Source organism: Sceloporus occidentalis, unplaced genomic scaffold, assembly GCF_023333645.1.
Source record: "Sceloporus occidentalis isolate IW3139 unplaced genomic scaffold, rSceOcc1.0.p SCAF_7, whole genome shotgun sequence".
In the NCBI taxonomy this organism is placed as follows: Eukaryota; Metazoa; Chordata; class Lepidosauria; order Squamata; family Phrynosomatidae; genus Sceloporus; species Sceloporus occidentalis.
In genome coordinates this window covers 25,767,253-25,776,224 of record NW_028316987.1, presented here as the reverse complement: position 1 = coordinate 25,776,224, position 8,972 = coordinate 25,767,253, and the positions used below count along the sequence as shown (strand labels likewise).

General features: G+C 38.1%; 1 long non-coding RNA gene across 2 annotated transcripts in view; it reads left to right on the top strand.

Moving 5' to 3' along the window:
- Window positions 1–1,070: 1,070 nt before the first annotated feature.
- Window positions 1,071–8,972, top strand: part of LOC149309431 (uncharacterized) — a 102,384-nt gene continuing 94,482 nt past the window's right edge. For both annotated transcript variants that reach the window (XR_016281905.1, XR_016281904.1), the window contains exon 1: window positions 1,071–1,108. This is a non-coding gene — a long non-coding RNA (uncharacterized LOC149309431). The remainder of the gene's footprint in view (window positions 1,109–8,972) is intronic.

Below are 8,972 nucleotides of genomic sequence, written 5' to 3'. Positions count from 1 at the left end.
GTTCAAGGCCTCTGGGTCAAAGACTTGAAAATTTATGTACCTGCTTGTATGAGGCCTCAAATACTGGAAATGTGCCATGATTCTAAGGCAGCTGGACACTGGGGCTATTTGAAAACATGGCACAAACTTCAGAAGTCCTATTGGTGGGAAGGGATTTGCTCAGAGGTGGAAGCATATGTTAAGAATTGCCCTGCTTGTGCACGAGTCAAGCCATTGGTGGAAAAACCTCGAGGATTGCTACAACTCCTTCCTACGCCAGGTGGACCATGGAAACATATCGTCATGGATTTTATTACGGATTTGCCTGAGAATAAAGGGAGAGACACCATTTGGGTGGTGGTTGACTTGTTTTCAAAACAAGCTCATTATGTGGCATGCAAGGGAATGCCTAAGAAAGAAGCATTGAAATGGCTACTGTTAGCATACTGACAAACAGCCATCAGTACCAGTGGATGGCACACTTCTCCCTCTTGCTTTATCATCATGAGCAATGACAGGATGGTTCAGTGACCACTACAATGGATTTGGTACATGAGCACTAACTGTCTATGGGAAAACAGTTGGTATTTCATGCAGCCTCAAATAACCTAGCTGAAATGCAACCTCAGCGGCAATCACAGCATGAAATTGCTGTCTTGACCCTCTCCCTGTCTCCCAGCAGGCCGCCTTGCACAAAGTCAGAAAGAGCAATGCAGAGGCATTCCAATGGTCTTGACACCTGTAAGGTGGGCAGGGTCCCAAGACGAACACCCTCACTTCTGCCCCTTCCCTACTCACATTGCTTCACTGGAGTCAGTGATGCACAGGATAGCTGACCCAAAGAGAAACCCTGCCTGGGGCAGATAATGTATCTCCAACAGCCATGTGACCCTCCTGGAGGCAGACTGTCTTACAGCAAAGTATATCCCTTTCTATTGGCAGGACTGCCTCAGTCCAACTTGGACAGCGACTCTCACTACATATCTATTTTAAAATTTCCTTTAAAAAAAAATAAAAATGCAAACTCTACATGAAAATACAAAAATGTGAAAGAAACCTGAGTACCTGTATCCTTCATCTGACAGAAAATCAAAAGCTCTCACAGCTGGAAGTGTGACATTTGAGACAGGTATTAAACAAAGAATGACTTTCTCTATGTTTCAAATAGAAAGTGTTTTATTGTGAATAGACTGTAGTATGTTGGATTTTTTTGCTTGTTTTCAATGGATCCTAACTTTTTGGTTGTCACTCTCGTGATATAGAATCTAAGCAATTAAAATCCTGAATGACTGTTCCTTTTTCTGCTACCATCTACCTATCTGAGGCATCCCATCCCATCCTTCTATGCATTTTAAGGAGATTATATCTTTTGTCCACTCCCCCCCCCCCCCCAGAGATTTGAAAGAATTAAAATAGAGGAATTGTTTACCATGTTGTATGCATATTTCAGTTTTTATGATCTTGGATCAATGTTTGACACCCATTAGAAACTTATTCAGCCAAAGAAGATAGCAGTAGAAGAAAGTCCAGCACAAGAGAATGAATAGTGTCTTCATTATAGTTCTTCATTATAGTTTAGGTCTGTCTGTGAGGAGTCAAGAGTTTTGTTCGTTGAGTGTTACTCCTAGTCTGTTGTTTGAGAGAATGGAGTTGTCTGTCTCCTTGACTGCTGTGCCCTCTAAGTGTTTAGCAACAAATTATGCACAATACTACTAGTAATACTACTATACTATTTTAGAGATTATGAACAAAAATTAAGAAATATATACTTCTACAAGGAAGAACTTTTACTGGAGCGTTATCAAGTTTGAAAACAAAAGAAAACTCCACACTTCTGAGTTCAATTTCTTACCCACTTGTGTGACTAGTAATACTATAAGATTGCTGCGGCTGTAAGAGATTAAAGAAAAGCCATGTTTTTCCCTTTATTGTTTTCCAGTTTGTTTACTATGTGCATCTGACAGCACTTTGTGGCTCATCCATCTCCCTTTCTCCCCTGTGTAGTCAGTCAGTTTCCCCTGCTGTTTGCGTGAGTCTTTCACACAACAACTGGGGAGAGAAAGACATTTTTAAAGATAGGAAAATATGATTGTAAAAAATTACAAAATCTGGCAGGGAGACTCAGGGGTGAGAAGTAGTACCTGAGACTACTCTTATCTCATTTTTTGAAGCTGAATAGCTTTTGCAGTGAGGGTTCAGGGTTAAAAGCTGAAGCCTATGCATCTGAATACCCTTTTTAGCTCATAGGTTTAAGAATCCAGGACTGCCTGAAGGATCCTTGTAAAAAATTTAAAAAATTTAATCAGCCCTTCAGTAGAGAAGAAAGAAGAGAGTTGAATCCAGTCCTCCATTCCTGCTCCCAACTGATGGAATGCCTGCTTTTTTTGGACATGGATGTGCAATCCAAATTGTTGGATCAAGGATCCACTTGTGCAGCTTTCATTCACACACACCTTTCCTTATCCACCAACATTAGGTATATGCAGGCAAAAGTCTGCTTCCAAGTGTGTATAGTCTCACAGGGAGAGCTGTGGTAACTTTTTGTTAACTGTCCTCATGTCGAACTCGACCCATAGCAACCCTATGGATGAGACATCTCGAAGACCCTATGTCCTCCACTGTCCACTTAATTCCTGCAAACCCATACCCGTGACCTCCTTAATAGAGTCCATCCATCTAGCATGTGGACTTTCTCTCTTTCTACTTCTTTCCACCTTTCCTAGCATTAATGTTTTTTCCAATGAGACCCTCCTTCTCATGATGTATCTAGAGTATGACAGCTTCAGTTTTGTCATCTTGGTTTACAGAGAGATCTCTGGCTTGATCTGCTCTAGGACCCATTTGTTTGTCCTTTTGGCTGTCAATACTCTTCTCTAGCACCACATCATAAATGAACTGATGTTCTTCCTATCTTCTTTTTTAACTGTCCACCTCTCACATCCATATATAGTAATAGGAAATATGATTGCTTGTATGATTTTTTAAACTTTTGTGCTCAGTTCTATATCTTTGCATTTTAGAATCTTTTCTAGTCCTTTCATAGCCACTCTCCCCATTCTTAATCTTTTTCTGAACTCCTGACTGCAGTCCCCATTTCTATTAATGTTTGATCCCAGGTATGAGAATTCTTTTAATATTTTTACTATTTTTATTTCCTCATTGTCTAGGTTCAATTTGTGGAGATTCTCCGTGGTCGTCATTTTTGTTTTCTTTATGTTCAGCAGTTAGTCTGCCTTTGCGCTTTCTTCCTTAGGAGGTGTTGCAGGTGTTTGAGATTTTCTGCTAGTACTATGGTGAGGGAACGGTGCCCTGTATTTTACATGGATATCTGAGAATTGCATCAAACTAGATATTCAACCCACCCATACCGAATGGTAAAAACCAAAATATCTGTGTCAAAATATCTGAAGATATATAAAAACGAGTTTTATATTGGCTGGTTTGTAATTCTATGTGATTATCTAATTGCAGCTCAGCAAAATACTTCAACATTATATCTGCATTTAGTACACCATGGACCAGTTCTTTTCTCCTTATATATACCCTCTGCTGATAAGACTTCATTTGGCAAGTTAAAATATAGGTGTCCTATGTAGTGATTTGACAAACCAATGTTTTTCTTCTTGTTCATTGGGAACTTGATGAGAATTTTTTTAAAAAATATTCGTTTCACAAGTCCCACTTTCAAAAAGTTATTTTGTCTCTCCCTGTCAGCAGCTAGAGAAACATTTTTCACAGATTTCCTGAATGACAATAAAAGACAAGTCGAACATTTACACTAATTAATTTGCATTTCAAACTCAATTACCATGTCAAAAGGAAGTTTGGCAGATGTTTAAAGAACATTCCTCTGTTTGAAAAAAACTGAAGGCACACAAACACACACAAAAGGAAAAAAAAACAATCTCAACAAACAAACTTTGATTGAAGCACCAGCAAGAAATGGTAGAGTTGGGGGAAACCTCAGGGACCATCCAGTCCAACCCCCTTCTGCTATGAAGTAATACATAGGAATACATGGATCCTAGAGGCCATGTAGTCTGACCCCTGTTCAACATCAGGATGGCACTGGAAGATGGGATAAACCGAGGGTTTTCTTGGCATAAAGAGGAGTTTTGCCATGGGCTGCCCCTGAAGCTCAGACAGTGTGACCCTCACAGATGAGAAGGGGAGGGGTGGGGTGCTAAATGGCAATGCTCTTCTGCCAAGCAGGAATTCTCAAGAAGGGGCAAAGTGGGGTGCAATGGCAGGAATTCTGCCATGGATACAACCTAGTATTCGAAGGGATTCCCAGGGGTCATCCAAACCTCCCCTTCTATAATGAAGGAATACCTAGGAGTTGCAGTTGAAGCTGAGAGCATGTGACTTGCCCAAGGTCACCCAGTGAATTTCTATGGTGAACTGGGAGGCTAGCATGCTAATTCCAGCTCAGCCATGTAACTCCACAGGATGACATTGGGTAAGTCACACTCATTCATGGATATTCTGCACTCTCCTTGCCTATTATTATTATTATTATTATTATTGCATGACCTTAGCATCACCATGGGAGAGGTGCAGAGAGAGAGTTGGCCATGCCCTGCCTCTGAGGCTGAGAGAGTGTGACCCTCACAAAAGAGAAGAAGGGGCAGGATGGGATGCAATGGCAGGAATTCTGCCATGGATAAAACCCAGCATTCGAAGAGATTCCCAGGAGTCATCCAACCCCCCCCCCCCTTCTACCATGAAGGAATACCTAGGAGTTGGAGTTGAAGCTGAGAGCATGTGACTTGCCCAAGGTCAAACCTCTCTCTCCAGCTCTCTCAAGTGGATGCTAAGGCAAACCTACTTTTATTATGCATTTTATTTTATTTTTTATATTTTTTTGGCAAGGAGAGTTCAGAATACCATGAATGAGAGAGTGTGATGTATCCAAAAAGAGGGTTGGATGAGATGACCCTTGGGAATCCCTTCCAATGCTAGGATTTCACCCCAACGCCTTCTTCTTTTCTGTGAGAATTTGAATGGCAGAGCATGACATAAAGGGGAGAAGGTCTTATCCACCACCACCTACACACAAAATGCTCTCCCCTTTTGTTCTCTTTTGTTTGTCAAAGCAAAGCTGGGGGCAAAGATGGGGGGACATCACCCTAACCAAGGAAATAGCCTCTGGTAAAAGCCAGTATGAATGGTAGCTTTTCTTATGCAAAATACCCAAATCCTGGCCATCGAATTGTCAGCTGAAAGGTCTCGTCTCTTCACTTCATTTGGAAATGATTAAAAATAAAAATTCTTACTCATTGATCGAGAAGTGCTCAGAATTTCTTCTCTTTAAAATGCTTTCGAAATTTTCAAATAATAGGTATTTCTACCAGTTTTCGAAGAATATTCTTTACATCACTAGTCCTATGTTTCTTAACTTGGATTAATGTGACAAACCACACTGTGTGCTTAAGTTATCATGGTTTGCTATATATGAATAGACCAGGTCATATCATGTCATAAAACATCAACTACATTTAAAGTAAGCTCTACTGAAGATTAGCTCCAAGATGTAAAACTCTGCTAACTCCAAAGAGTCTAATGTATAATCTTGTATTATTAGTAGTATTTTAATAAGTTCTAATGTTAGAAAATACTATAAAGGAGACAACAAATGATGTTGAGGGGTAACACACAACGGTATTTGTATAAGAACCAAGTATGCAAATGTACAATGCATACTCACTCAAACACAGGTTAGACATGCTGAAGATGCCAGCCACAGATGCTGGCGAAACGTCAGGTAGAAACTTTTCTGGAACATGGCCACATAGCCCGAAAAACCCACAGTGTCTAGCAAGGGCTGGGATTCAAAGATCTATTTCTGTGTGCATTTCTTTATATAACTTACTCATGTCAACATCTTCTCTGATGAAAATCAAGACAAATTATTGTTTTCAACATACAAGGTACAGTTTTGCTACTTGCCATCCAGACAAGATGGTCTTATATATAGGGCTTATGTATGTTTGTGGCAGATGCCTTTGCCTGACTTGGAGAGAGGCTGGGATCCCTATAACCTTTTACCACAGCTCATTCCAAACAGCAAAGTTGTTCCTACCCCCCCCCCACCTCCTATCATTTTCTGGGGTCTTGAAACTGCCCAGGTGAGCAGGGAAGTCTGGGCCCACTAATCCAATTGCAGAACTAAACATGGTTGATTCTATTTTAATTTCTGGAGAAGTTGTTATACCTATCAGGGATGAGAAGTGGCCCCTTTCACACTACACAATTACAGCAGTTTTGATACAGTTTTGTAACTACCATGGATGCACCCCTTTGAATCCTAGGATTTTGAATTGCATGAGCCACTGGAATTCACTATCAGAGAATTCTTAATACCCATATGAACTACAAATCCTAATATTCCACAAGAAAACCATGGCAGTTAAAGTATCAAACTGCTGTAACAGCATAATGTGTCAAAGTTGTTTCTTCTCCATTTCTGTGAAGCAGAATGAAATGTCACTGACCTGATTGGAACTGAAATGGACCTTCTTCTTCATGTTGATCTGGTTGTTGTTATCTTTATTTTTACCCAGTCTTTCCCCTAAAATGGGGATTCAGGTTGCCTTACCATTTAAAAGAAGCCAATACAAGTAATAATAATAATAATTTTAATAATTTGTTTTATTTATATACCGCTATTCCAAAGATCATAGCGGTGAACAGCAAGTAAGCTAATTAGCAAGTAAGCTAATTTGCCCCCAACAGTCTGGGTACTCATTTTAGCTCCCTCCTCGGAAGGATGCAAGCCTGAGTCAAGCTTGGGCCCTTTTGCTGGTCTTGAACTCGCAACCTTGTGGTTTCGAGTGAATGGCTGCAGTACAGGCATTTAACCACTGCGCCACCAGATGATGAATTAATGTAGTATTCAACTAATCACAATATTAAAACAATGTCAGACACCTTGAGAAAAATGTCCCTAGGAGACAACTTCATAAATTGGATAGATCTAATTTATAGAAAACAAACATCGAGACTTATTATCAATGGAGAAAAAAAATGAAGGACTTATCAGTAATGAGAGGAACTTGACAAGGGTGCCCACTTTCACCCTTATTATTTATCGCTACTTTAGAAATCTTAAGTACTAGCATCAGGGAGGACAAGGCGATTAAATGCTTGAAAATTAAACACTAAGAGTACAAACTCAAATTATATGCAGACAATGTGGTAATATATTTAGCTGACCAATTAGAAAGTGCTAACTCTTTACTTCATAAACTAAAGGAATATGGTTATCACTCAGGTTTTTGGATCAACAGGGAAAAATAAAAAATTCTACCAATGAATCTAACAAAAAAGATCAGGAAAGTTTGCAAGACATAACTGGTTTCAAAGTGGAAAAGAAGATTAAATATTTCGGGATTGAATTCACATCCAAAAACTGAGAACTCTTTAAAAATAATTATAAGAAAGTATGGGGTGACATCAAACAAGATCTGAACAGATGGGGCAAAAATAATCTATTTCTTCTAGGTAGGATTGCAGTAGTTAAAATGAATGTATTGCCCAAACTATTATTTCTATTTCAGACTTTACCCATCTTGATCAATGACAAACCATTTTTAGCTTGGCAGAAGGATTTACAAAAATTTATCTGGGCAAGGAAAAAAACCTAGAATTAGATTTAAATCCTTAAAAGACAATGTAGGGGGGGGAGGGGGGCTGAGTTTACCATCTTTAAAAAATTACTTTATTTTTTAAAAATATTTTTATTGTTTTAAAAAAACCCCAACATGATACACATTAATTATTTACAGACAGAATAAGAAATAAAAAAATACATCTTCTTAAAGAAGATGTAATTTAAAAATTTACTTTCATGCAGCTTGTTTACAATGGCTCAGAAAGCGAATCTCCTTAAAAAAAAAATAGAAGACTTTTACAGTTAGAAGGAGTGGACAATTGTTTTGGTTGGCATGCATACATGTTTTATAATAAAGTAAAGGCCAACAAAGACTTTTTGCACCATTATGTGAGAAAACAGTATTTAGAAATACAAATACTATATAAACAGGAAGATCTCACTACGGGCCTCCACTAATGAGGCTTTCTGCCCAAGGGAAGAAATAGTGAAAGGAAGATTGGTAACATATAAAGAAATATTAAAAGAAATATTAAAAGAGAATGAACAAGGAGATCTTGTTATGAAATCCCCTGAACAATGGAAAGTACAAGGATTCAGATACCAATGGTAAATCTATAGACAACGTTCTGAAAAATTAAGAATAGATAAGAGGACAGAAGGTTTAGCCAGTCTAGAATCAGAAACAGAATTAGAAAAGATACTACTGGGAAATGAAGACAAGATCATTTCTCAATTATATAAAGAATTACTTAAATTGGACACTGAATCAGAGACAATTAAAGAATGTATGGTAATGTGGGCCAAAGACTGTGGAGAAAATATTAGTCTCACTTTTGCAATTATATAATTTATTAAGAACTGCAAATGCAGAGGTAAAAACTAAGCACATTTGTGCTTTCTTTTTCTCTTTTCTTTTTAGTTTGAAATCAGGAGAACTTATCAAAATATCTCAAATAGCAATTGCTTTGGATTTTGGAAGCCATTTTAAAACTGTGTGGATGTGTTTGATCATCTTCTATGATTTATATATATATATATGTATGTTTGCAATTTTTGTGTACATCTTTTTTTAATACAATAAAGAATTTTTTAAAAAAGAACTTAGAAAGATCATTTAGCATATTTGGCAGCCAGATTAATTTATGCAAAATATTGGTGAAAACCCCCAGAATTCCAAATACTGAAAAATAGGTGAAAAAAATGATTGAAATTGCAGTGATGGATAAACTGACACATTTGTTTAGAGAAATATGTGTGTGTGTGTGTGTGTGTGTGTGTGTGTGTGTATTTTGAAAGAATGGAAATTGTTTAGAGAATACATACATCAGAAGGAGGAGGATACAATTGTAATAGGTTTTAGTAACAGATATCATTGTAC